This window comes from Myotis yumanensis, unplaced genomic scaffold (assembly GCF_028538775.1).
Source record: "Myotis yumanensis isolate MYYU_CA2020_CCGP unplaced genomic scaffold, mMyoYum1.0.hap1 SCAF_2, whole genome shotgun sequence".
Classification (NCBI taxonomy): domain Eukaryota; kingdom Metazoa; phylum Chordata; class Mammalia; order Chiroptera; family Vespertilionidae; genus Myotis; species Myotis yumanensis.
In genome coordinates this window covers 110,876,110-110,903,277 of record NW_027223753.1, presented here as the reverse complement: position 1 = coordinate 110,903,277, position 27,168 = coordinate 110,876,110, and the positions used below count along the sequence as shown (strand labels likewise).

The 27,168-nt window shown below is 41.1% G+C and overlaps 1 non-coding gene across 1 annotated transcript; it reads right to left on the bottom strand.

The window, feature by feature from the left end:
• Window positions 1-24,268: 24,268 nt before the first annotated feature.
• On the bottom strand, window positions 24,269-24,381 carry LOC139004645 (small nucleolar RNA SNORA70). Its single transcript, XR_011470497.1, has one exon. It is a non-coding gene; the product is annotated as a small nucleolar RNA SNORA70 (small nucleolar RNA).
• Between the last annotated feature and the right edge of the window lie 2,787 nt (window positions 24,382-27,168).

Below are 27,168 nucleotides of genomic sequence, written 5' to 3'. Positions count from 1 at the left end.
GGGAAAGGATAACAAGATTTCACAGCTCAAATCCCCATGTACTTCTTAAGCTGCTTGACATGGAGACCATGGTCTATGATTTTTCCTCAAGGAATGCCATGCTTGTGAATTATACATAGGGTCAACTTAGATCAGAAAAAGTTTGACCTATGGGAATACCAATCCTCAGTGAATGGTTTACCTCACAATTTATTTGTATGTATTTTAGTATTTTAACATTTATTTTCTCAAGCCTTGTCCTCCATCATCACATATGCTAAATCTAGGCCATCTGTAATTGTGTGGATGCTGTGATGTGCTTCTTAGATGCCTGTTCAGGAAAAAGAACTTGTCAGCCCAGCTGCTGAGAGGATAGCAAGCAGTGATCCCTCTCCAGGGACTGTCTCAGCCAGGACAGCCACCTTACCCAAGGTCACACCTCTTATAGATTTAAAGAGCCAGTCCTCTCACTCTGACTCAGGACAGCTCTGAGGGGCATTGCTCATACTTCCCTTGGGTCAGCAGAAGCTTCCAGTGAGACTACTTTGCCCCTGGAATTTTCCAGCTGCCCCATCTTGCTTCCTTCCTGTTCTTCCACCTGAGAATACTCAAATATAAACTAAACTCATCTTTTCCCCAAATTGTCTATTCCTTGATCTTTTCTTTTCAAGAGAAACATTATTTATATAAGCTCAAAATCTCTTAATCTTCCTTAAGAGTTTCCTGTCCTTCATACCTTAGCTTAGCCCTGTCAGTTAGGTTTCTCTCATTTATTCTTTCACAAGATCTCTCATAGGAATGTCTCCTCCTTCCCCTCCCCCCCCACCCCCCCGCAGTTCAGATTTTCATTGCTACATCTAGACCATTGTAATAACTGGCTTCCCTAACTGCAGCTCTGTCCTTACAAACTATTTTGCTCTACACAATCAAGTATGCTTCCTAAGCACATTTCTAATTGTCTAATACAATGTTGTTGACTTGTCATCTGTGTAGAAAGTGATATTAATTTTTATTTCCTATGTGTAGGCAAAATCCTAAGAAATCTTACAGTATTTGAAGTTAAAAACTCATATTTCATTCAACTTTAATTGAAACAGGGGAAGTGCCAGGGACATGTTCAACCGATAAGATACAAAGATACAAAATTTGTAAAAAATACTTTTGAAATCCTATATAATCAAAGCCACTGTAGACAAAGTGCCTGGTCTACCAATCATCTATTCAACCAATCAAAGTGTAATATGCTAAAGATATTCTAAGGCTGCTCAACTACTTGCTATGATGTGCACTGATCACCAGGGGGGCAGACACTCTGACCAGTAGGTTAGCTTGCTGCTAGGGTACAGCTGATTGGGACTGAGCAGAATGGGCTGGACATGTCCTGGAGCCTTTCTGCCTCCCTCCCCAGCCCCAATCATGCACCCTGGGCCTGGCCTGTACCTTCTCTCAATCTAAGACCTCTTAGGGGATGTCGGAGAAACGGTTTTGGCCAGATCCCACAGGCCAGGCTGAGGGACCCCACTGGTGCATGAATTTGTGTACCAGGCCCCTAGTCAGTATATAAGTAATTCCCTGATATGCTTATGAATTAAATAAATAATACCTTTTTAATTCTTTTAGTTTTTATGTATAATCCGTGTGGAGAAAGAGAGAGAGAAAGAGAGAGAGAGAGAGGGAGAGAGGGAGAGAGAGAGAGAGAGAGAGAGAGAGAGAGAGAGAAACTTCTGTTCCAAATATTTTCTTTGACATCTGATACATTTGGCTTAAAACCTTATGGTCACCCAGCTAGTGTGGCTCAGTTGTTGAATGTCAACCCAGGAACCAAGAGATTGATAGTTCAATTCTTGGCCAGGGAACATGCCTCAGTTGTGGGCTTCATCCCCAGTAGGGATTGTGCAGGAGGCTGGCAATTGATGATGTTTCTCTCTCATTAATGTTTCTATCTCTCTATCCCTCTCCCTCCTCTCTCTTTAAAAATCAATAGAAAATAAAAATAAATAAATAAATAAATAAAATTTAACTTTGTTATTAAAAAACCCTTATGATCATAATTTTAATTGAAAATATAAAGTTTTTCTTCTCAGATATTGACACCATTTTGATTTTAATTTTCTTTAGATTGAATATTTTAATATTCATTTAACATTTATTGAGCATCAATTAAGTGCCAACCATTGTGCAAGTCACTAGGGATGTAATGATGAATAGAATACAGTCTTTGACTTCAAACTACTCACAAGTTAATGAGATCATTGGTGACTGTAGCAATTGTACCCTTTTCTGCAATAATCATGATTTTAGGAGTACTTTCCAAGCTTAGAAAGTTTCCTGTAAATTCTGTGTACAAAGAAGCAAATTTCTACCTTTTCCCACTGTAGACAATTAGTGGCATAATATAAATAGTATAAAACTTGATATAAAGAGATTGAAATATGCATTCTAACTTAGTTACTTCTTAACCTATCTCTTTTTGCAAAGCAATTAAACTTTCTGAATATTTGTTCACTCCTATATCACTGATATTTATTTCATAGAGAATTAGAGTTAAGAGCTATGAAAATAATAGTAAATAATGAAAATAATAGTAAAATTTCTGATAATATTCATGTTAAAGTGGCTCCTTTCTCTTGAGTTTTGTGGATGAATAATCACACTTAAGCCAATTTTACTGCCTGAATTTTGTAGCTGAAACTTCTAACCTTTATTATCATTATCATCATCATCATCCTATTACAATATTGACATGCCTTCTATATATCAGACTACATGTTTAGATCAGTGTTTCTCAATCTTAGCTGCACAATAGAATCACTTCAATATATTAAAAAAAAAGCCCAGGTTCTATTCCAAACCAATTATATCTGAATCTCTCGAGGAGGGATCCAGGCACCAGTACTTTGTAAAGCTCCCCAGGTGATTCCAATTAGGTTGTGAACAACTACTCTGATTAATTATCTCATTAAATCTTTATAAAAATAGAGATGTTCATTTCCATTTTGTACAGAAGAAACCTAGGCTCAGCAAAATCAAAAACTGTATTCAGTGTCACATGCCTAATTCATGACAGAGTTTGGATTCAAACCCAGGTCTTTCTGGTTTCAGAGCCTATATTCTTTCTCCTAAGCTCTATTAATATACCGTCAATTCTCTTTTGTCTGAACTCCAAAATGAAAGGTCTAAGATGAAAGGCTTTTGAGATCAGTTTAGTTCTACTGTTTTAGAGTACAGTAATTTTTCTGTAAATAGAAATTAATAACTTAATTTAATTGAGGTGTTAGCAAAGTTCAGTAATGAAAATGTTCCTATTTCAGCTAACCAAGCAAGGATCCTCATTATTTGATATAAATTACAGGTATAATCATTTGATGCAATGTATGAAAATGTGAGCAGAAGTGAGAAGAAATGGAATACAGGGTTAGTAGTTTCTTCTAGAAAGCATTAAAAATTGTCAGCTTTTAATTATAATTTTTCTGGTATATATAAGTATTAGGAACCCAGTCCGAAATTCGAAATCGTGCAGCACAGCCCACCCTCCTGTCCAGCCCTGCCTCCCTCTCCAACCCTTGAAGCAGCTGAAGCCACTGCTGATCAGGTCCTCCCCCAGCGCAGGCGCGCAGAGGCCCCTGCCGCCCCGTCCCCGACGCTGCACCAGCAATCTCCTGTCCAGTTGACCCATTATGGCATCCTGGTTAATTAGCATATTTCTCTATTATCTATATAGATATCCTATATAATAAAGAGCTAAAATACAAATGGTTGTCACACCCTCACGCTGTCATGCAGTAACGGCTCAGACCTCAACACTGGGGAGAGAGGAATGGGGACCATCCAAGCACAAATGAGCTCATGAGAGAGGAATGAGGACCAGCCAGGCTTCAGCCCAGGAGAGGGACAAGCTGCACACCCTGTGGTCCCAGGCACCAGCGGCTATGCTTGTGGCCCAGCCCGGGAGAGGGAAAAGCCTCAAGCCCCGAGGTCCAGGGTGCCAGTGGCTGGGGCTGCAGCCTGGGAGAGGGACAAGCCACCCACCCCATGGTCCCAGATGCCAGCAGCTGCATCTGCACCTGCAGCCCAGGAGAGAGACAAGCCACCTGCCTCATGGTCCCAGGCACCTGCAGCTGTGGCCCAGGTAAAGGTGCCCACCCACAGTCCCCTGCGGCTGCGGCCTGGGTGAAGCCAGCCCGGGTCCTTGGTGCCTGTGACTGGCTGGAGGAGGGAATCCTGGGTCCCGGGTACAGGGCGAGTGAGAGGCAGTTAGGGGCGATCAGGCCAGCAGGGGGGCAGTTAGGGGCAATCAGGCTGGTAGGGGAGCAGTTAAGGGAGATCAGGCAGACAGAGGTGGTTAGGGGCAATCAGGCAGGCAGACAGAGGGGTTAGGGGTGATTAGGCAGGTAGACAGGCGAATAGTTAGGAGCCAGCGGTCCCGGATTTTAAAAAAATTTTATCTATGAGTCAGACTGTTTTCCTTGAGTTTTAGAATTTAATACCTATTTAATAGTTAGGGTTAACACAGTCACATTTATTAAGTTTATTAATATATTTAGATGTATTTCTGCCATATTATTTTGTGTGTTCTGTTTATTGTTTCCTATCTTTTTCCTTTTTTCCTACCATTTAAAAAAAATATATTTAGTGTTTTATTCTTACTTTTTTTTCTTTTAGAGTTTTGAAAACTTCCCTAGGTGGGAGCCTTATTTGAAAATGGTAGAAACAAACTCTAGCTGATCTGAGGAGAAAAGGCATTGATGAAAAAAAATATTAAGTAGCTACTGAAGTTACCTGACAAATTGTGTACATTGGGGTGAAATGTTGAGGTAGTTGCAAACTTAAAGTGATTGACAAGGGCCAAAATACTTATTTTAATGAAACACATTATAATGAATTAAAAGAGTTACCATGTATTCCTGTTTATGACTGTCATTCCAGATTAATTAGTAATAATGTCTCAATTTATTATATCAATTTTATTATAAAAAATAATGAATAGTGTTTAAGATTATTGCTACCTAGTTTGAGGGAATAAGTTGGTTATAAAAGGTAGTTTAGAATGAGATATAGATCATCTAGGTCATAGCTTTTGTTTTGGGGTGGTGGATTTCCAGGTAGTTATTATGTCACCAAAAAATAAATAAATGAATGAAAGAAAGCAGGTCATGTAAAAACAAATTACAGATAGGCATGAGTCAAAGATTATAAGTAATCCAATTTTGTGTACTTGCAATTTAGAAAAAAATTTAAAATTAAATTAACAGGAAACTAGTATCTTTAGACTATACAAGGATCAGAGATTATATGAAATTTGTTAACTACTTCAATTCAATTTTGACAGTGATTAGGTAATTCATATTTTATGAGAAAACAAGACTGCAACAGTTCACACTACAGTAAACCCTCGACTTTGCAGACATCAATTTAACAGACTTCGGATTTAAAGGACAAAGGTGCCAGTCCATATGTCATATGTCAAAATTAAGACCCTGTTAATATTAAAATGCTTTAACCAAGATTTGCTTATAATTAAATTAACAGGTTAATTTTTTGTTATTAATTCATTGTTATTTTAACAAATGTTAGCAAATAGGCCATATTTTGGGAAAAATACTGCAATAATTTCACCAACATAAATAAATGTAACACATCTACAACTATAGTCTACATACTTAAATCCAAGAGTCACCACTCATCAACAATGTTCTGAGAATGATTAGCATGTGACCACACTGCATTATGCGGTAGTTGTCCTGTTATTTCCTGGCCTGGCTTTTCTGCAGCAGTCTTAACTCCTGCCTGCCCATATGCCCAGGGCTTCCCAGGGTGTGCATTTGTTTACTCAGGGTGACTGGTGAATGCACGCAGTAACTAGACCTATTCAATATAAATTTAAAATGACAGTGATACATATAGAAAAGTTTTCTGTGAAATTAAACTTTTCATACATACTTAATTTTAAGTATACAAATGTGCCTACATAAGCAAAAACAGGTAAAAAATTTGTCAATTGTTTAACAAATTAGTCCTTTATATCAAAATTTTACTGTATTGTACAAAGTCAGTCTTGTGAACTAAGTCGCCTATTTTTTTTGCATCAGAAAATATACCTGTTGTAAATACATTAAAAACAAGACAAAACAAACAAAAAAAACCACCTAAGGCCCTGGCCAGTGTTGGTCAGCAGTAGAGTACTGGCCTGAGCACTGAAAGGTCTCGGGTTTGATTTCCAGTCAAGACATGTATCTAGGTTGCAGGTTAGATCCCTGGCCCCAGTGGAGGTGTGGTAGGCAACCAATAAATGTGTCTCTCTCACATCGATGTTTCTCTCTCTCCCACTAACCCTTTCCCTTTAAAAAATATCTAAATACTGCCCTTACTGCCCTGGCCTGGTACCTCAGTTGGTTAGAGCATCATCCCAATAGACCAAGGTTTCAGGATCAATCCCCTGTCACAGCACATACAGGCATCAACCAATGAATGCATAAATAAGTGGAGCAAAAAGTTAATGTCTCTCTCTCTCTCTCTCTCTCTCTCTCTCTCTCTCATACACACACACACACACACACACACACCCCAATAAATAAACAAGAAAAGAAAAATAAAGTTATTAAAAACAACTAAGTGCTGAGTTTCAGCATTCATGCCATTATAGATTTTTCTAGAGGTGAACACTGCCTAGCTCTTGACATGACCATTGCCTGACCAGGCATCTCTGATCTGCATGTAATTCCTGTGTCTTCCTGGCTTTTACTCCAAGTCTGTCCTCTTCCACTTGCCTAAGTCCTTTGTTTCCTGTCATTTTCAACTTAGATGTCACCTGGAAACCTTCCATGACCTCCCTACCACCCACCTCCATCTGGGCTAAATTGATCTCTCTGTGTTCCAGTATCTCCATATTGTAGAATCTAGAAGGTTAACTGTTTGAGTCTTTTTTCCCCATTAAACTTGAGATCCAAAAGAGCAATAAAACCCCAACTATGCTTCATTCATGTTTTGTTTCTTCTTAATTTGACGCCATATTAGATTTTTGTGTGTTTTTTGTTCATTTAGAAATATATTTCTTTGTGTGCAACTTATGAGTCAAGTAAAAAACACACCCTGCTTTATAGTATACTTTTTGTGCAACTATACTTTTCAACTTAAAAATTTTTCAGAGTTATGTTTATTGGATGAATGTTAAGTGTAGCAAGTAACTTATGTTTCAGCAGCAGATTACTAAACCCACCGTAGTCAGGGACACACATGCTAGATCTATGGCTACTATTTAATATGACAGCAAAGCTACCCATCTTCCTGGAAATAAACTCATTTTCCAATCTGACAGAATGAACACTTAAGGAAGTATGGTACTTGGAGGGAAATATTGTTTCATGGAGTTTATGTCAATGGGTGGGCTTTTGCTTGATATTTCTGGAATTATGCTTTAGAATTGCTCAAATATATTAGCAAAAAAAAAAAACACAACAAAAAACAAACAAACAAAAACCCCCCTATTGACAATTTATCCTATCTAATAATAGACAAACACGGTAATTGACCATACCTTCGCTACGCCTCCCATTGGCTAATCAGTGTGATATGCAAATTAACCGCCAACAAAGATGGCGACTAATTTGCATACTGCAGGCAGGGCGGGACAGCGCCATCCCGCCTGCCCTGCCGCCATCTGGGACTGCTATTTGCCACCTGGGGTGGTGGGACAGGACAGCACCATCCCGCCTGCCCTGCCACCATCCGGGCCTCCTATCTGTGACCCGGGGCGGCAGGCATCCTGTGTGCAGTCTGACCCGGGGAGGCTGGGTGGGGCAGCAGCAATCAGTCAGCCCACCTGGTTGTCCTGTGCGTGACCCCACCTGGGGCAGCGCCCCAACCCCTGGATCGGCCCTGCCCTGTGTGCAACCCAGGGTGGCGCCCCAACCCTGGGATCGGCCCTGCCATGTGCGCAACCTGGGAAGGCGGGGCAGGCACCGAGGGATTGGGCCTGCAATCTGCCACCCGGGGAGTGGGCCTAAGCCAGCAGGTGATTATCTCCCGAGGGGTCCCAGACTGTGAGAGGGCACAAGTGGGGCTGAGGGACACCCCCCCACCCCACCTTCCCTGCCAGTGCACAAATTTTTGTGCACCGGGCCTCTAGTATTATAATAAATCAGTTAAAAACAACCCGAAGACACAAAGGGAGCAGTTATGCCATAAGGAGTGACAATTTTTAGGATTCATCTCTCTTCTGTATTGGAACAGAATATGAGGGATGACAATGTAAGAAACCTAGCAAATCAAAAGCACTCTAGAGAAATCCTTGAGCCTATTTTCTCAGGACCTACTTTATTCTTTCTTAATAAATATATTTTGGAGAGATAGTGTGGTTAGTGAGAGGGAATGGGATTTAAATTAAGTTTAAATCCGGCTTCAGTCTCTCACTTGAGCAAGTTACTCAAACTTTTTGAGCCTCCGTTTTCCTATCTGTAAAATGGAAATAATGATATGTGGAAAATTATTGTGAGGGCTGTAGAATAACTCACTTGATGCACTGGGTGTAGAGCTCATTCTCAACAATTACGTGCCATTATTATTAGACAAAGTAGGAAAAGAAGACCAATTGCCTACCTCTTTGCATTTTTTTTTCCTTTTTCTGCTTTCATTGGATGGGCATTAGTTTTGGAAATGGATGTACATCTCATTTTGAGGATTAATATAGACCATCACTCTCAAATATGGAAAATTTCCCTTTTATGATGTGGATGCTTGCTGATTTCCTCTGAGTAACAGCTAGGGTTTATAACTGCTCTGATTGCAAGCAATGTCCTCATTTTGTATAGAAGGTTAACAGAAACAGTAAAAAAAAAAAAAGTGATTTGGGAATAAAGACATTCCTTAATACCTTGAATGTACCTGTTTTTAAGTGAAAGAAAACCTGTTCATTTTATTGGGCCCATTAAACACTGTACACAAGAAACAATTCTAGATTTAATCTATATCTTTGCACTGCTTTAGATATACATATACATCTTTATTTCTGAGGCTAATGGTGGAACTTTTGATATGTTTTCACTGTGATGTGATAGAGGTGATGCTGGAACACAGACTTAATGCAGGCCTTTGCCCTACCCTGGCCCAGAATATGCATTTATTTCTTTAGATCTGTAACTCTTTCCCCAAGGCCAGAATTTCCAACCAAAAATAATCCTTTAGATTCTGTTTAGCTCCAACCTAATCATTTCAGATATGTATGTGTTTATTTTTAACTTTCCTCATGATTCTGAATGAGGATTTAGTTAAATGCCTGTTTAAGAATTGATGAGTAATTTAAAGGATTTAGGAGAACATTCTGTACTATTATATGCAAATATATGCCATGCATGGCTCCCTATGTCATTAACCTGGCAGTCATTTCATGCATGACTCCCCATCTTATTAAGCTAGCAGTATGGAATATTTGATTTACTAAACTGGGATGAACTACTTAGTGTGCTAATATAGGAATATAACTTTTAAATTTCTTTGGAATAACTATCTTCAAAACAGATTTTTGAAGACAATAACATTATTTTGACAGCTGTGCTCAGTTTCTAAAAGTCTATTTTAGGAAGCTTCTTATAACTGTTGGAACTGTACCTGTGTGATTTGAATGAGCCATCCAATAATTGAAAATGAAAACTATCATAGCAATAAGAGCCTTTAGAATTCTGTAGCAAGTGATTCAACATCACAGGTAAATAAATTCAGTAGAAGCATTTGCTTCTAGACAGGATGTCTCACAGTGTATGGTTGCCCGTGAGTCTGCCACTAGGCTCCCAGTTACCATGATGCTATAAAATCTCTTTTTATAGCCAAGACCCCTCTGGCTTCCCCTGGCTTTCGTTGCCATAGCAGCATTCATTGGCAATGGAATTTACAGGAGGGAAAAAAGAGGGGAACGAGGGGCTACATATTTGTAAAGTTGGTGCAGTGCCAAATGTAGCAGGAATTATCAGTGCAGGATGCGGTATCCTTCCTTTAGTGTCCATTTCAGTTGGTGCCAATTGTCACCCACATAATCACAAAACACTCTGTCATCATTCAGACCAGCTGCATGAAATGAGACAAAGGGAAATTTAGCAGCAATTGAGGAAATGGTAATTTAAAAGGATTTTAAATGATGTTTTCTATGTTTCTCAATCAACAATGTTTTAAAGCATTTAATCCCTCCTTCCCCCTTTACAATAGGATTCCTTACTGTTTCTGGCTTGACTGATGACATATTTGCACTATGTTGGCCAAGAAAATGTCAGAGACTAGAAAAGAGGTCAAATAGATAAAACCAAAAAGGGGTGATAGGAAATATTTATAGTAATTTTCATTTTGTTAGGTTTCATTTTGAATTTAAATTGCAAGGTAAATTTGCCTTTGCTCTTTGCCTACGATATAATATTGAATTACAAATGCTTACTGTTTATCAGATATGTCATTCAATAAACACTTCCAGATTTGTGATATTATATTCATCATTTCTTCAGTCATGACACGTATTTCAGAGTTCACAGGAAACAGGAAAAAATCTTCATGAGGGAAGAAAACCAAGTGAATAATCCAGGGAAGTTGGTGAACTGTGACATATGTAAGGCTCATGTGAGCCATGAATATGTAAGGTGTACTGGCTAGGCCCAGAACAGGGGGAGGGGAGAGAATGTTATGTAGGGAATGTGTCCAAGACAGAGGAAATATACAATATGTTTGCTTGCAGCAATTCCTGGATTTTGGCAAATACAGTAGACTATCCAAATGGATGAAGTAATTTCCTAAAACTGGAATAGTTTATTGGTAGATGGTTGGAAATGGAGAAATCTGCCAAAAGAGGGTCATTAATATTTGACTGAGTCTTTTCTTGGTTAAAAAAAATCTCTCTTTATCAACTCTTTCTCCCAAATCATAAATAGGACTTGCATATAATGATAGACAATTACATGAGTGGACTAGAATATAGATTCCAGACTCAGAATTATCTGGGACATTAGTGAACTACAGCAGTGACACTGTGAATTGGCAGGAGAAAGGAAAGAGTGTCCAATGATTAGTTTGGGAACAATTTGTTTATCTCTATGAAAAAAAATTAAAAGAAGATTCATATATCACACCATAGGAGAAAACAGAATTGACTAAAGACTGAAATTTTAATAAGAGGATCTAAAATTTTAAAGAAAAATATAGGAGATTATGAGTTTAAGAGAGGTAAGTGTTTTTAAAACAAGCTATGAAAGTATAAATTTTTAGACAGAAATAATATGATTTGGCAAAAATCAGCATAAATGAGTAAGAAGACAAATTAAAGAATAGAAGACATTTACAATGTAGTAAATCATTGAGATTTTTTGCAGAACAAATAAAACACTCCAATAAATTAATTAAAATATATTTTAAACAAATATACAAAAACAATGACTGAAGAATATGAACAGGACACTCACAGAAGTTACGCAAGCAAACATATCAAGATGCTCAATCTCCTTACTTGAAAAATGCAAAGGAAAACAACATGATAAAACATTTTATAATATCAGATTGGCAAATATTTTTAATCTGACAATGCCAAACGCTGGTGGAGAGTTAGGAGAACAATGCTGGTGGGAACTGAAATTTTTATCAGTGCTTTGGAATGCAACCTGGCAAGATATGATAAATTCTAAACTGTGCCTTCTGTAGGACTTAGAAATTCCATATCTGAGTGTACAGGTATGCACACAGATCTATAACATTCATTAAATTTGAAACAAATATACCATAATATATTTATAGTGTGCGGTATTACACACCTAGTAAGATAAATTGAGTAGATAAAAGTTTTAATAGATGAGAAATAAGTTGAGGGGAAAATAAGTCAGTATTGGACATGAAATATGATACCACTAGAGGCCCAGTGCACAAAAATTTGTGCACTCGGGAGGTCCCTCACCTCAGGCTGTGCCCTCTCGCAGTCTGGGACCCCTCAGGGAATGACTACCTGCTGGCTTAGGCCCGCTTCCCGGGAGATTGGGTCTAAGCTGACAGTCAGACATCCTTAGTGCTGCTGAGGAGGCCAGAGAGGCTTCCACCACCACTGCTGTACTGGCAGCCATCAGCCTGGCTTGTGGCTGAGCAGAGCTCCCCCTGTGGGAGCACACTGGTCACCAGGGGACAGCTCCTACACTGAGCATCTGCCACCTGGTGGTCAGTGTGTGTCATAGTGACCAGTGATTCCCAGTCACTCTGCTGTTAGGGTCAATTTGCATATTACCCTTTTATTATATAGGATAGAGGCCAGGTGCATGGGTGGGGGTCGGCTGGTTTGCCCTGAAGGGTGTCCCAGATCAGGATGGGGGTCCCACTGGGGTGCCTGGCCAGCTTGGGTGAGGGGCTAAAGGCCGTTTTCAGGCTGGCCAAGCCCCCCAGCAGGGACCCTCACCTCATGAGGGTGTGGCCATCCTAGGTGAGGGATTGATGGCTGTTTGCAGGCTGGCCAAGCCCCCCAGCAGGGACCCTCATCCCATGAGGGTGTGGTCATCCTGGGTGAGGGGCTGATGGCTGTTCGCAGGCTGGCCACAGCCCCCAGCTACCCAAGCTCCCAGTGGAGGCTGGCTGGAAGCAGGTATATGGGACTTATTTAGCTTCTATAATTGAAACGTTATTGCCTTTTGTGGAGGCCACAGCCGGCCAGGGCAGGCGGGAAGCTTGGCTTCCTCCATCGCCGGGGCAACCAAGCCTCCTACTTGTTCCAGCTGATTGTTCTCCCACACCACCTGGCAGTTTATCTACAGCATAATCTGGTGCATTGGCTGGGAAATACCAGTCGAGCTGCCCACTTAAGGCACCATTGGTAAGGGGCAATGGCCAGGTCCATTCTCCCAGGTGCACCTCCAGTGATTTACTGGGTCCCAGTCCTCATCAGGCCCAGACAACCGGGGCCCCTGCTTGTGCCCCAGTGGACTCCAAGGAGGACAGAAAAGCCCTTTCCAGAACCAGATGTCTGACCAGTGAGTTTTCACCCAGGAGACCAGTTCGATTCAGGCCTGTCCTTTTGGACAGAAGAGGTGACTGATCACTGCCTAGGCAAAATATTTACCTCAGTTCAGGGACTTTCCATGGGTGGAAGTCAAAACTCAGTCTGACTGGTGTGTGAATGTGAGTGTGTGAGTCTGTGTGAAGTGCAAGTTACCTTGCGTTTGTCCTGCATTTCCATTCATTGGGAGGGATTACATGGTTTAACTGCAAATATAGAAAGTAGTTCCTCCAAATCCACTGTCTTAGAATGTATGTTAAAGAATTTTAAGAAAGGTTTTACTGGGGACTATGGGGTGAAGTTAGTCCCCTGGATGTTAAGAAAGATTTGTGAAATAAACTGGCCATCTTTTGGAGTAGGATGGCCAGCAGAGGGTGCATTGGATGTTCCCACAATCAGGAATGTTTACAGAGTTATAACAGGAGACCCAGGTCATCCCTACTAGTTCCCCTACATTGATCAGTGGCTGTAAATAGCTCAGCTCAAGCCACCTTGGATCCGGCTCTGAGTGTGTAAGAAGGGACAGAGTAAGGTTATAGTGGCAGGAGAAAAGAGACAGCCAGGAGAAGCGAGGCAGGCCCCTCAGAAGGAGACTAAGCCTCCTATTCTCCAAGAACCCCCTGAGGAAGCTCCACCAGTTTTACCACCTCCATATGTGCCTCAAGTGGCACCCAGTGCTCCGTTGCCAGGTCAGGGAAGCTTAGATACACAACCTCCTTCCATCTCTCTCAAATAAGACTCTCCAGAGCCAGTTGGACAGCGCTTGCGCTCAGCTGCTCAGGGACCCAGGCCACCTCCAGCTTTCCAGATGCCTTTCTGGGAGACTCGGGGTCCCCAAGTGCTTGGAGAAGATGGGACCCTACGAGATGGGGGGATTGGTCTTTTACTACCAGCCTTTTACCATGACCAATCTCCTGAATTGGAAACATCACACTCCTACTTATTCTGAAAAACCTCAGGCCATGGTAGACCTCCTAGAGTCAATTTTCCAGACCCATAAGCCCTCCTGGGTTGACTGCAAGCAACTCCTTCTCATGCTTTTTAACACTGAGGAGCACATGAGAATAATAACAGAAGCTCAGAAATGGCTCCAAACCCAGGCCTCAGCAGGGATATTAGACACAAACAGATGGGCCAGGGAGGCCCTCCCAGATGAGGAACCCAGAGGGGACCTGAATTCAGAAGATGGAAGGGTCAGGCTAGAGAGATATCAACTAGCCTTCCTCTAGGGCAGTGGTTCTCAACCTGTGGGTAGCGACCCCTTTGGCGGTTGAATGACCCTTTCACAGGGGTTGCCTAAGACCATCCTGCATCAGATATTCACATTACAATTCATAACAGTAGCAACATTACAGTTATGAAGTAGCAACAAAAATAATTTTATGGTTGGGTCACAACATGAGGAGCTGTATTTAAAGGGCCAGAAGATTGAGAACCACTGCTCTAGGGGCTCAAGGCCAGGGCCAAGAAACCCACCTATATGGCCAAGACCTCTGAGGTTTTCCAGAAACCTGATGAAAGTCCAGCAGCCTTCTATGAGAGAATCTGTGAGGCATATCGGATCTACACTCCTTTTGATCCTGAAACCCCAGAATATCAAACTATGGTCAATGCAGCCTTTTTAGGTCAGGCTCAGCCCGATATAAGAAGAAAGCTACAGAAGCTCAAAGGATTTGCAGAAAAAAAAAATGCAACTGAGCTGCTAGAAAGAGTAAAGAAGGTTTTCATCAACTGAGACAGGGCAGCTAAGAAGAAAGTGGAGGAGAGACTGAAAAAGAAAGCAACCTTGATAGTGGCTACTATTAAGGAATCAAGCTCCCAGACAGATAAGAAAGGGAAACAACAAGGACTTAGACCAGGGGGAAGAAGGACAAACCTTAAGTGGGATCAGCGTGCCTATTGTAAGAAATCTGGACACTGGAAGAATGAATGTCCAAACCTCCAGAAAGGAAAGTCAGGGTCGTCCAACCCACCCATCGGCTCTAGGCTTGAATCACCCGAGACAGATCTCATTGGGCTGGCAGCAGCCAACTCCTAGTAGAACAGACTAGGCTCTTTCCAACTGGGCCCCCATGAGCCCATGGTCAGAATGAAAATTGGGGGCCAGACTGTGAACTTTATGATCGATACAGGGGCTGAGCACTTGGTAGTCACTCAGAAGGTAGCTCCTCTCTCAGGAAAGGAGGTCACCATTGTTGGAGCTACTGGGAACCAGACCTGTAGACTGTTCTGCCGCCCTCGCCAATGCCAACTTGGCAGCCACCAAGTAATCCATGAGTTCCTGTACTTGCCAGATTGTCCAGTGCCTCTAATGTGTAGATACCTTTTAGCCAAGATGGGGGCAAAGATCACCTTTGCCCCAGATGGCTCAGTACAGTTGTGCCTATGTGAGGAGACCTCCCCAATGATCCTGTTCTTAGCATTGCCCAGGGAGGAAGAATGGAGACTTTATACCTCCCAGTCAAAGGACTCACCATCAGAACTTGAATTAGAGGAAGAATTCCCGCTGGTCTGGGCAGAAGGAAATCCCCCGGGTGTGGCCAAGGACCATGACCCAGTACTAATTGACTTGAAGCCTGGGGTACAGCCTGTCAAAATCTGCCAATATCCAATTCCAAGGGATGCATGCCTAGGAATCCAGGTACAGTTAGACCGGCTACTTCAGTGGGGATTTCTTAAATGGTGTCAGTCTCTCTTGCCTGTCAAAAAGCCTGGGACTAATGATTACTGCCTGGTGCAGGATCTGCAGGCTGTTATAACCTTGCATTCGGTGTTGCCAAATCTCTACACCCTCTGGGACTCATTCCATCAGAGGCAGAATGATTTACATGTCTAGATATGAAATATGCTTTTTTTGCCTTCAGTTGGCAACCTCCAATCAGCCCCTGTTTGCCTTTGAGTGGGAAAACCCAACTTTAGGGGCCAAGGAGCAGTTCACCTGGACCAGACTGCCACAAGCATTCAAGAACTCCCTGACTGTTTTTAGTGGAGTGCTTGCATCTGATCTGTCCAAATTCCCAGGACAGGCCTTGTGGTGCATTCTACTCCAATATGTAGACAACCTCCTACTGGCTAGCTCCACATGACCTCAGTGTTGGGAAGGAATGTGAGCCCTTCTGAGATTTTTAACCACAACAGATTACCAGGTGTCCAAAAAAAAAAGAAAGAAAAGAAAAAGGGCACCAATCTGTCAGAGAGAAGTCAAGTACCTAGGTTTCTGAATCACCTGAGGGAAACAAAGACTAGGGACTGAAAGGAAGCCGGCAGCATGTGCTATTCCAGTCCCCAGCACCCAGTGGCAGATTCAGGAATTTATGGGAGCAGCAGGGTTTTGTCTAATTTGGATCCCAAGGTTTTCAGATCTAGCTAAACCCCTCTATGAAGTTTTAAAAGGAGAGGAGAAGGCACCCATCAACTGGGGTCTTGAGCAGGAAAAGGCTTCACCACCATAAAGGCAAAGCTCACTGAAGCCCCAGCACTAGCATTCCCAGATATGACATGGGACTTTAACCTCTTCATTCACGAGAACAATGGGGTAGCCCTAGGAGTTCTAACCCAGGAGTTTGGACCCTGGCAAAGACCAGTAGCCTATCTCTCCAAGCAGATTGATCCAGTTGCCTCCAGGTGGCCCCATGTCTCAGGGCCCTTGCAGCCACAGCATTATTAGTCAAAGAAGCAGATAAGCTTACCCTGGGACAGAACTTAAATGTTAAAGTACCTCATGCTGTTGTAACCCTAATGGAAGCTAGGGGGCAAACCTGGCTAACTCTTGCTCGAATGACTCTAATCTATACCAAGGGCTTCTATGTGAAAATCCTCAGGAATGATTAAAAGCAGTGAGAACTCTTAATCCTGCCACCTCCTTACCCGTCGCTAAGGGAGATCTTGAACATGATTGCCTAGAAGTTCTAGAGAAATTTTATTCCAGCTGGCCAGATCTAACAAACAGGCCTCTGCAGAATCTTGACCTGGTATTTTACACAGATGGAAGCAGCTTCCTAGATGAAGGGAAAAGACAAGACGGATATGGAGTAATATCAGACTTTGAGACAGTAGAGGCACAGGCTCTGCCCGAAGGATGGTCAGTGCAGAGGGCAGAACTTTGGGCTCTGGTGAGAGCCTTAGAATTCAGCAAGGAAAATCATGCTAACATTTACACCGACTTGCACTATGCCTTGGCCACCCTGCATATCCATGGGGCTATATACAAGGAAAGAGGACTCCTGACCGCTGGAGAGAAAGGAATACAAAACCAGAATGAAATCCTAAAATTACTAGAAGCAGTCTGGGAACCCAAGGAAGTAGCAGTCATCCACTGTAAAGGTCACCAAAAAGGGAAGGACTAAGTGTCAGAAGGAAACTGTCATGCAGACACAGCAGCCAAGCTAGCTGCTAAAGAACAAGTAGTGCTGTGGCAGATCATGTTGGTCCCTGAATTACTTAAACCTCTGAAATACACTCCTCAGGAAGAGGAATAGGCCCAGCAAGAAGAGGGTAAGAGAACAAAAAAAAAGGTTGGTGGTTACTCCCAGATCATAGGGTCGATGTCCCAGAACAGTTAGCCCATAAGGTAGTCCTCCAGCAGCATGAATTTACTCATTTAGGGAAGACTGCCCTAGAAGTTTTGTTAAGCAGATACTACCTAATTGCCCGTCTTCCCTTTTTATGTGCCTCAGTCTCTCAGCGCTGCTTCCTCTGTGCACAGAACAATGCCAAACAGGGTCCTGTAGGACCAATGGGAGTTCAGCGCTGCAGGCAAGCTCCCTTTAAGGACTCAGAGGTAGATTTTACAGAAATAGAGCCTCATAGAGGGAATAAATAGCTCCTGGTCTTTACCAGGTATGTGCACTTTTTCAGGCTGGGTCAAGGCATATTCTACTCACACAGAGAAGGCAAGAAAAGTCACTAAGGCATTGTTAAAGCACATACTTTCACAGTATGGAATGCCTCTAACCATAGGGTCAGATAATGGCCCAGCCTTTGTAGCTGAAGTAGTGCAGCAGGTACCTAAGGCTTTAGGAATTAAATGGAACTTGCATACAGCTTACAGGCCCCAGAGTTCAGGGAACATAGAGCTCATGAACCAGACTGTCAAGCAGGCTATGGCTAAGCTATGTCAAAAGACAATCTTACCCTGGACAGATATCTTGCCTCTTACTAGTATACTCCTGTGGGTACACTGTGCCCCAAGGGCCAGAGTAGATTTATCTCCCTTTGAAATTCTATATGGCAGACCCTCTCACTTAATTCAGCTGAAGGGATATTTGGGGGAATAGGAAACTTAGAAATTCAGAAGCAATTATAAGAACTTGGGAAAACTATCTTTGAAGCCCACAGATGGGTTACTGACTGATTGCCCATCTCTCTAGGAACAACTGTGCACCCTCATAAGCCTGGAGACAAGGTTTGGGTAAAGGATTGGAAAAAGGAGCCCCTTAAGCCAACTTGGAAGGGATCCTACCCAGTCATACTAACCACTCCGACAGCTCTCAAGATTGGAGGACTGAACACCTGGATCCACCACTCCTGGATGAAAGCAGCCCACCAGCTGAGTGATGCCCAGCCTAAGTGGAAGGTGACCTCTAACCAGAAACACCCCCTGCAGATCACCCTTAAGAAGACAGCAGACTTGGCTGACCAATCTGTTCCAAGAAATTCAGATAACACCCTGTTGAATTCTTCTTTACACTGATATTTTTTTCTTATCTCCTCCTAAAAGTATTGGTATTTCTGGATAATCATTGTTTTTATCTTTCTAATAATTGTTATTTTATCTTTGTATGAGTGTCTCCAGAACCCTAGACTAGTATCAGGAGGCTAACATTTCTGCCCTTGTTGGGACACAGAAACACTATAAATTACTACCTCCTGTACAGCAAAGGAATTTATTGCTGTCCCCGGACAAAATGAGGCTGTTTCTTTTACTTTCACTGATTGCCCTCCCCTTCTTGCCTAGAATCGTAGCTGGCCGTCCAAGTTGGGGTCCCGATGACCATCCCTGGACAGAATGTTCATGTTTTAAGGAGGGCCAGATTGTAATCTCACTGATTACAATCCTGCCTGTTACCAAGACATTGCCACTTACTGTGAGTGGCAAGAGAGAATTTATATCACAGGATCAACTGGTACCCACCTACAAACTCAACTAGCTCCTTTATGAAGAAAAATAACTGCATAGATTTCACTTTTCAAAACATATGATGGGGATACCAAGGCAAAGAGGGCTCTAAAAATAACCCTGGGCCACTGGATAAGAAAAAAGAAAAAAGGACAGGGTCCAGGCTGCATCAGACCCTAAACACTACTTACCACCTACTCAAACTCACAAATCTGGCTCTGGCCAAGGAATGCTGGTTGTGTTTATCGTTAACCTCTCCCCGATACCTAGCCACTCCTGTGTCCTCAGAGATCCTTGTTAATCTTTCTCACTCTGCACGACTTGGGACAGTTGGCTCCACAGTTACAAATGTTGAATTATCCCAGGCAGCTCCTATGTGTTTCCTAAACAGCAAAGGGATGGAGTTTGTGGGGCATGTTCCCAAGCACCTATTCCCTGCCACAGTCAAAAGAGGTAGATATCAAAAAATGGAACTCAGCCTAGTGCCAACCAGCACCTGGAATCTTTTTCATCTGTGGAACAATTGTTTAGTTGTGCATCCCTGGCGGTTGGACAGGGAGTTGTGTCCTTGCCTTTTTAATACCTCAGATTAATATTACCCCTGGTAATCAATCCCTAGAAGTGCCCTTAACAGCCTACTCTCGCTTCTAAAGAGCTATTCAGATTATACCTCTTCTACTTGGGTTGGGGGCTGCAGCAGGAGTAGGCTCAGGAGTTGGAGGAATAGCAACCTCCACCTCTTACTACCAAACCCTCTCCAAAAGTCTAGCAGATAATATAGAGCAGGTTACCCAATCTCTAATATAACTTCAGGATCAGATAGATTCCTTAGAAGCCACAGTATTACAGAACCGTAGAGGATTAGACTTACGGCTGAGAAAGGTGGACTCTGCTTATTCTTAAATGAGGAATGCTGCTTCTATACCACTGCTTATATATGTTCAGGGGTAGTAAGGACATAGCCCAACAACTAAGAGAATGGGTCAAAAAACTCATGGAAAATCTAATTCTTGGGACTCATGGTTTGGAAAGCTCCATTGGCTATCATGGCTTTTGCCCCTATCAGGGCCCCTCCTTATAATATTACTACACGCTTATTTGGCCCCTGCATTCTTAACTTTCTCACCCACTTTATTTCCTGTCACTTAGAAGCTTTTAAGCTCCAGATGGTGGTACAAGCCAGGAAACCAAATTACCATTACAACCCTCTCAGGGAAGATGAAGAAGACTCAAGCTGCTGAACCCCCATAATGATGTCCCTCCTCAGCAGCAAGCAACTAGAGTGGTCAGCAACCCTATCCCCAGTTCCTGAGTCTTCTAGCATCCCCACGGCTAAGGCTAGCTTAAGGAACAAGAGGGGGGAATGAGGGGAACTATAAGACTACTGGGGGGCTAGCAATCTGAATCTGTGCCAGTATCCAGTATTCTGATGCACATTCTTGCTTGTATAATTAAGCCCCGTTCTTATCATTAATGCTTGTCCTGCCTTGCAGAACCTGTTTCCCGGAATACTTTCACTTTATAGAGGCCATAAGCCATGAACCATACACAACCCCCAGAGGGGGTTGGCAGTGCTGGTGCCAGCCAGGCCAGGCCTTTAGGTGTAATCTCACTTCCCCCATTCCAACTCACGGGGAGCTGCAAAGCCCTTGAAAAGCCCGGAAGCCTGGTCCATATTTGGGAGACAAAGAAACTAAGGGGATAAAAGGGAAAGCTCCCCCCACATTCAACACTCAGGCTTTGGAGACTGACTCCCCTGAGTCACCGCACTAGTGCTTCTGCAGTACAGGTGTCCTTTTCTGAATCCTCAAGTGCAGTGGTTCTCAATCTTCCTAATGCCGCGACCCTAATACAGTTCCTCATGTTGTGGTGACCCCCAATTTCATTGTTACAAATCGAACATAATTAAAGCATAGTGATTAATCACAAAAACTATATGTAATTATATATGTGTTTTCCGATGGTCTTAGGCGACCCCTGTGAAAGGGTCTTTCGACCCCCAACGGGGTCTCGACCCACAGGTTGAGAACCACTGCTCTAGTGCCTGGCTGATTGTTCTCCCACACCGCCTGGCAGCTTATCTGCAACATTTTAACTTATTCAACTTCATAAATTTCCAGTTTTATCTATATAATTTTTCTTCTGTGCTTTTTCTTTTGCTTAATTTTTGTTGTTTTCCCTAAGTTGAGTGACAGTATGTAATTGTTATAGATATAGTTATGTAAAATTGTAAATATTCTTTAAATAACTAATTATATCATAGATTGTAATATGTAGTATTTTCACTATATATGTTTTAGAAATTCTGTGATTTCAGTGTTTTTACATATTATTATTATTATTACTTTTTATCCAAGAAACCTCATGGAGAGGTATTTTGGGTTGTTTGTTTTAATTCCAAGTGGAACAGACATTTTGTATTTTGGGCATTTTGTTTCTTTTCTTTTGTTTTAATTTTTTTTATTGAATTGTAGGTAGAGAATGTTATTTGTATTGTTTCTATTTTATGGAGCTCTCAAAAATCATGGAAAGAGAATGCAAACCATGCCCACCATGCCATATCTGAATTCTGACCAGAGAACTGAGCATAATAAAATTGTTTTTTTCTGTAATAAGTTTTGGAGTGGTTTGTTATTCTGTAATAAATAAATGAAACGTGGTTAGAATGTCAAGAACATTTATGATTTAAAAATAATAAAAAAACTCTCATTATTGGGAATGACACTATAGGTCATAAAATCGAATCAACCTTTTGATATTTCAATCCCTCTAAAGAAAATTGCCAATCATTATCATCCTGATCCTATTAAGACACATCCAGTGACTGGGAGTTTACTGATAATAACTTCTGTCATAATCAAATTAGAATTATTTTTTCTTGCTGGATTTAGCTAATAGAACATGGTATAAAAGAAAAAAAATAGTGCCCTGGCCATGTGGTTCAGGTGGTTGAAGTGTCATCCCATACACCAAAGGTTGGGGATTCAATTCCTGGTCATGGCACATACATAGGTTAGAGGTTCCATCCCCAGTTGGAGCACATATGGGAGGTAATCAATGGATGTTTCTCTCTCATATCAATGTCTCTCTCTCTCTCTCTCTCTCTCTCTCTCTCTCTCTCTCTCTCCTAAAATCAATAAAAACATATCCTTAAATGAGAATTTAAAAAAAAGTAGAGAGACTGAAACATCATTCATCTGGGTAGTCCAGGACCAGACTCAATTTTTCCAAAAAGAGATAGTGTATGTAATTCTTTATCTGTTTAATTTTTTTAATACTTAATAGAGACAGAGTAGGTGTAACAGCTTTTACAATTTCTACTTTTAGCATCTATTCTCTAAAAGACAAAGTAAATAGCAACTTGGTACTTTGTTCAGTATTAATTTATCAGTTATATGCCAGTTAAACATGATTGGTCAGACATGATTAATTTTTCACTGTATGGAAGCCTTTTTTAACTGATAAGAGAAAATATTTACTTACATAATAAATGTTCTTTGTAGTTAATAGGTTGCAAAAGAGACATCTGCCTCTATTTATGGGCCCCTGACTGGCTAGTCACCTCAATGTCCAGAATATGAAATTTATGAGCCATTGTTATGCTTGTATGGAGTTTTCAATTTATTCTTTGTATAGTTGTCTTTTTCTTTGCCATATGACCTCAGAATAAAACCTGTTTTAAAATGTTCACCATTTTAAAATCTGGGTTGGTGTTGTGTGCTGGGCTGATATAATTCTCAGAAACCTGAAGGCTTTGGACTAATCCCTGAATTCATTTGAACTTCTATCTCCACATTGTTTATAGAAAACATTAGAATGTACCCCCAAAGACTTTCTGAACATAAGGCCTTTGGGATAATCTCAAATTCTCCTGGCATTGACCCAAACATAATGCTAAAACGAAATGTGATCCTGTGGACAGTTGACCCATTGTTATGCCAGAATTTTTGTTTTAATGTTTGATCTTCTTTATATACTAGAAGCCCAGTGCTCGAAATTGTGTGGACCCACCTACCCGCACCAGTCTTTGATCGTTATGGCATCAGGACCACTGGGTTTTTATAATATAGATTTTTTACACTTAAAAAAAACTTTATGTTGTTGACACTATTGCAGATGTCACCCATTCCCCCCCGCCCCTTTTCCCTAAATCTATCCAGCACCTGCTCCCATCTACCTTGGCCCACACCACAGTATTGTCTGTGTCGATGGGCTATGCATATGTGTTGTTTAGATAATCCCTTCTTTTTTTTCAGTCCCTCCACCCACTCCCCACTGACATTTGTTAGACTGTTCTATGAATCCATGCCTCTGGCTCTATTTTGTCTGTCAGTTTGTTTTGTTCATTTCGTTCCTTATATTAGTAACATCATATGGTATTTTTATTTCTCTGACTTGCTTATTTCATGTAGCATAATAATCTCCAGGTCCATCCATGCTGTCATAGAGGGTCAAAGTTCCTTCTTTTTTTAAAATATATTTTTATTGAGTTCAGAGAGTAAGGGAGAGGAAGAGAGAGAAACATCAATGATGAGAGAGAATTATTGATTGGCTGCCTCCTGCTTGCTCCCTAATGGGGATTGTGGTGGCAACCCAGGCATGTGCCCTGCCTGGGAATTGAACTCATGACCACCTGTTTCATAGGTCGATGCTCAACCACTGAGCCACACTAGTCAGGCCAGAGTTCTTTCTTTTTTACAGCTGTGTAGAATTCCTTTGTGCAATTGTATCACAATTTTTTATCCACTCATCTACTGATGGACACTTGGGCTGTTTTCAGATCTTGGCTATTGTAAATAAGACTGCTATGAACGTAGGAATGCATATATTTTTTCTGATTGGTGTTTTGGGATTCTTAAAATATATTCCTAGATGTGGGATGCCTGAGTTAAAGTCAGTTCCATTTTTAATTTTCTGAGGAAACTCCATACTGTTTTCCACAGTGGCTGCATCAGTCTGCATCTCCACATTCTGACCAGTATTTGTTGTTGGTTAATTTATTGATGGTAGCCTTTCTGGCAGGTATAAAGTGATACCCCATTGCGGTTTTAATTTGTATTTCCCTGATGATTCGTGACATTGAGCATTTTTCAAATGTCTATTTGCCATCTGTATGTTCTCTTTGGAGAAATATCTATTCATATTCTGTGCCAATTTTTTTTGGGGGGGGGGGCTGTATCCAAGGTCCCTTAAGGCAACAAATACCAGCAACAGGTTGCGTACACTACCAAGGATGCTGCTGTTTGCAGCCATTGCATGTGCCCATTTTTTAATTTGATTGTCTTTCTGGTTTTGAGTCATACTAGTTATTCATATATTTTGGAGATTAACCCCTTATTAGATGAATCATTGGTGAATATTTTCTCCCATACTTTGGGTTCCCTTTTCATTTTGTTGATGGCTTCTTTTGCTGTGCAGAAGCCTTTTAGTTTGATGTAGTCTCTTTTTTTTTTAATATATTTTTATTGATTTTCTACAGAAAGGAAGGGAGAGAGAGATAGAGAGTTAGAAACGTCGATGAGAGAGAAACATCGACCAGCTGCCTCCTGCACATCTCCCACTGGGGACGTGCCCGCAACCCAGGTACATGCCCTTGACCGGAATCGAACCTGGGACCCCTCAGTCCGCAGGCCGACGCTCTATCCACTAAGCCAAACCGGTCTCGGCAGTTTGATGTAGTCTTATCTGTTTATTTTTCCCTGTGTTTCCTTTGCACTCAGAGACATATCAGCAAAAATATTGCTTCAAGACATGTCTGAGATACTACTGCTTATATTTTCTTCTATTATTTTTATAATTTCATGACTTACATTTAAATCTTTTATGCATCTTGAGTTTATTCTGTGTATGGTGTAAGTCGGTGGTCTAATTGCATTTTTTTTGTATGTACCTGTCCAATTTTCACAATACCATTTATTGAAGAAAATGTATTTACTTCATTATATGCTCTTGTCTCCTTTGTCAAATATTAATTGACCATAAATGCATGCATTGATTTCTGGGCTCTCTGTTCTGTTCAATTGATCTGTATGCCTGTTCTTGTACCAGTACTAGGCTATTTTGATTACAATGGCTTTGTAGTATAGTTTGAGGTATTGTGATCCCTCCAACTTTTTTTCTTCTTTCTCATAAAAGTTGAGGCTATTCAGAGTCTTTTTTGTTTGTTTGTTTCCATATAAATTTTTGGGATATATTTCTAGATTTGTGAAATATGCCATTGGTGTTTTAATAGGAATTGTGTTGAATCTATAAATTGGGTAATACAAACATTTGAATAATGTTAATTCTTCTAATCCATGAACATGGTACATGCTTCCACTTGTTTGCATCTTCCTCTATTTCTTTTTTCAGTGTCCTATAGTTTTCAGAGTACAGATCTTTTACCTCCTTGTTTAAGTTTATTCCTAGGTACCTTATTTTTTGTTGTGATAATAGATAGGATTGTTTTATTGGTATCTCTTTTTGACAGTGTGTTATCCTATATAATAAAAGCCTAATATGCTAAGTGTCTGGTTGTCATATCATACGTTCAACCAATCAAAGTGTAATATGCTAATGATATCTAAGGCTGCTCAACTGTTTTCTATGAAATGCACTGATCACCAGGGGGCAGACTCTCCAACCAGTAGGTTAGCTTGCTGCTGGGGTCCGGCTGATCAGGACTGAGCGAGAAGGGCAGGAGACACACTGGAGCCCTCCTGCAGCCCCTCCCCCTGGCCGGACCCAACCCCAGTCGGCTCCCAACACCCTGATCAGGGGCAGGGCCAGCTGACCAACTGCCTGTGGCCCCTACCCAAGGCTGGCCCCACCCCCAATAGGTCCCCATTGGGGCAGGTCAGCCAGACCCCACCTGTATACGAATTCATGCACCAGGCCATTAGTTGGTGTATAAAGATGTCACTGATTTCTAAGTGGCATCAATTTGTATCTTGCTGCTTTGCCAAGTTCATTTATTAGATCTAGTAGTTTTAGGTGGATTCTTTATAGGGTTTTCTATGTACATATGTATCATGTCATCTGAGAATAATTACAGTTTTAATTCCTCCTTTCCAATTTGTATGCCTTTTATTTCTTCTTCTTGTCTAATTGCTGTGGTTAGGACTTCCAGCACTATGTTAAATAAAAGTGGTAAATGCAGACATTCCTGTCTTGTTCCTGATCTTAAAGGGAATACTTTCAGATTTGACCATTGAGCTTGATATTCCCTACAGATTTTTCATATAAGGTCTTTATTGTGTTGAGATATGATGCCTCTATTCTCACTTTGCTGAGAATTTTTATTATAAATGGATGCTGGATTTTATCAAAAGTTTTTTCTGCATCTATTGATATGATCATGTGATTTTTATCTTTCATTTTGTTTATGTGATGTATCACATTTATTGATTTGCAGATATTGTCCCAGCTTTGCATCCCCAGAGAGAATAAATCTCACTTGATCATGTATTGCTGGATCCAGTTTGCTAATATTTTACTGAGGTGAGGATTTTAGCATCTATATTCATCAAAGATATTGGCCTATGACTTTCTTTGTGGTGTCTTTATTTGTTTTTTGGATTAGGATAATGGTGGCCTAGTAAAAGAGTTTGAAAGTCTTCCTTCTTGATTTTGTGGAATAGTTTGAGAAGAATCGGTGTTAGTTATTTGAAATTTGGTAAAATTCGCTGTGAAGCCATCTGCTCCAGGACTTTTGTTTGTTGGGTGTCTTTTGATTGCTGCTTTAATTTAATTAGGTGTTATCAGTCTATTCAGGTTTTCTGATTCTTGCTGATTCAGTTTTGAAAGGTTGTATGTATTAAGGAATTCATGCATTTCACCCAGGTTGTCCAATTTATTGGGATAGAGTTGTGCATAGTATTTTCTTACAAACCTTTGTGTTTCTGTGATGTCAGTTGTTATTTATCTTCTTTCACTCTTTGTTTAGTTTATATGGTTCTCCTCTCTTTGTTTATTTTGTGAGGCTAGCTAAAGGTTCATCAATCGTCTTTATTTTTTCAAAGAACCAACTCTTGGTTTCATTGATCTTTTGCATTGCCTTTTTAGATGCTATGTCATTTATTTTTACTCTGAC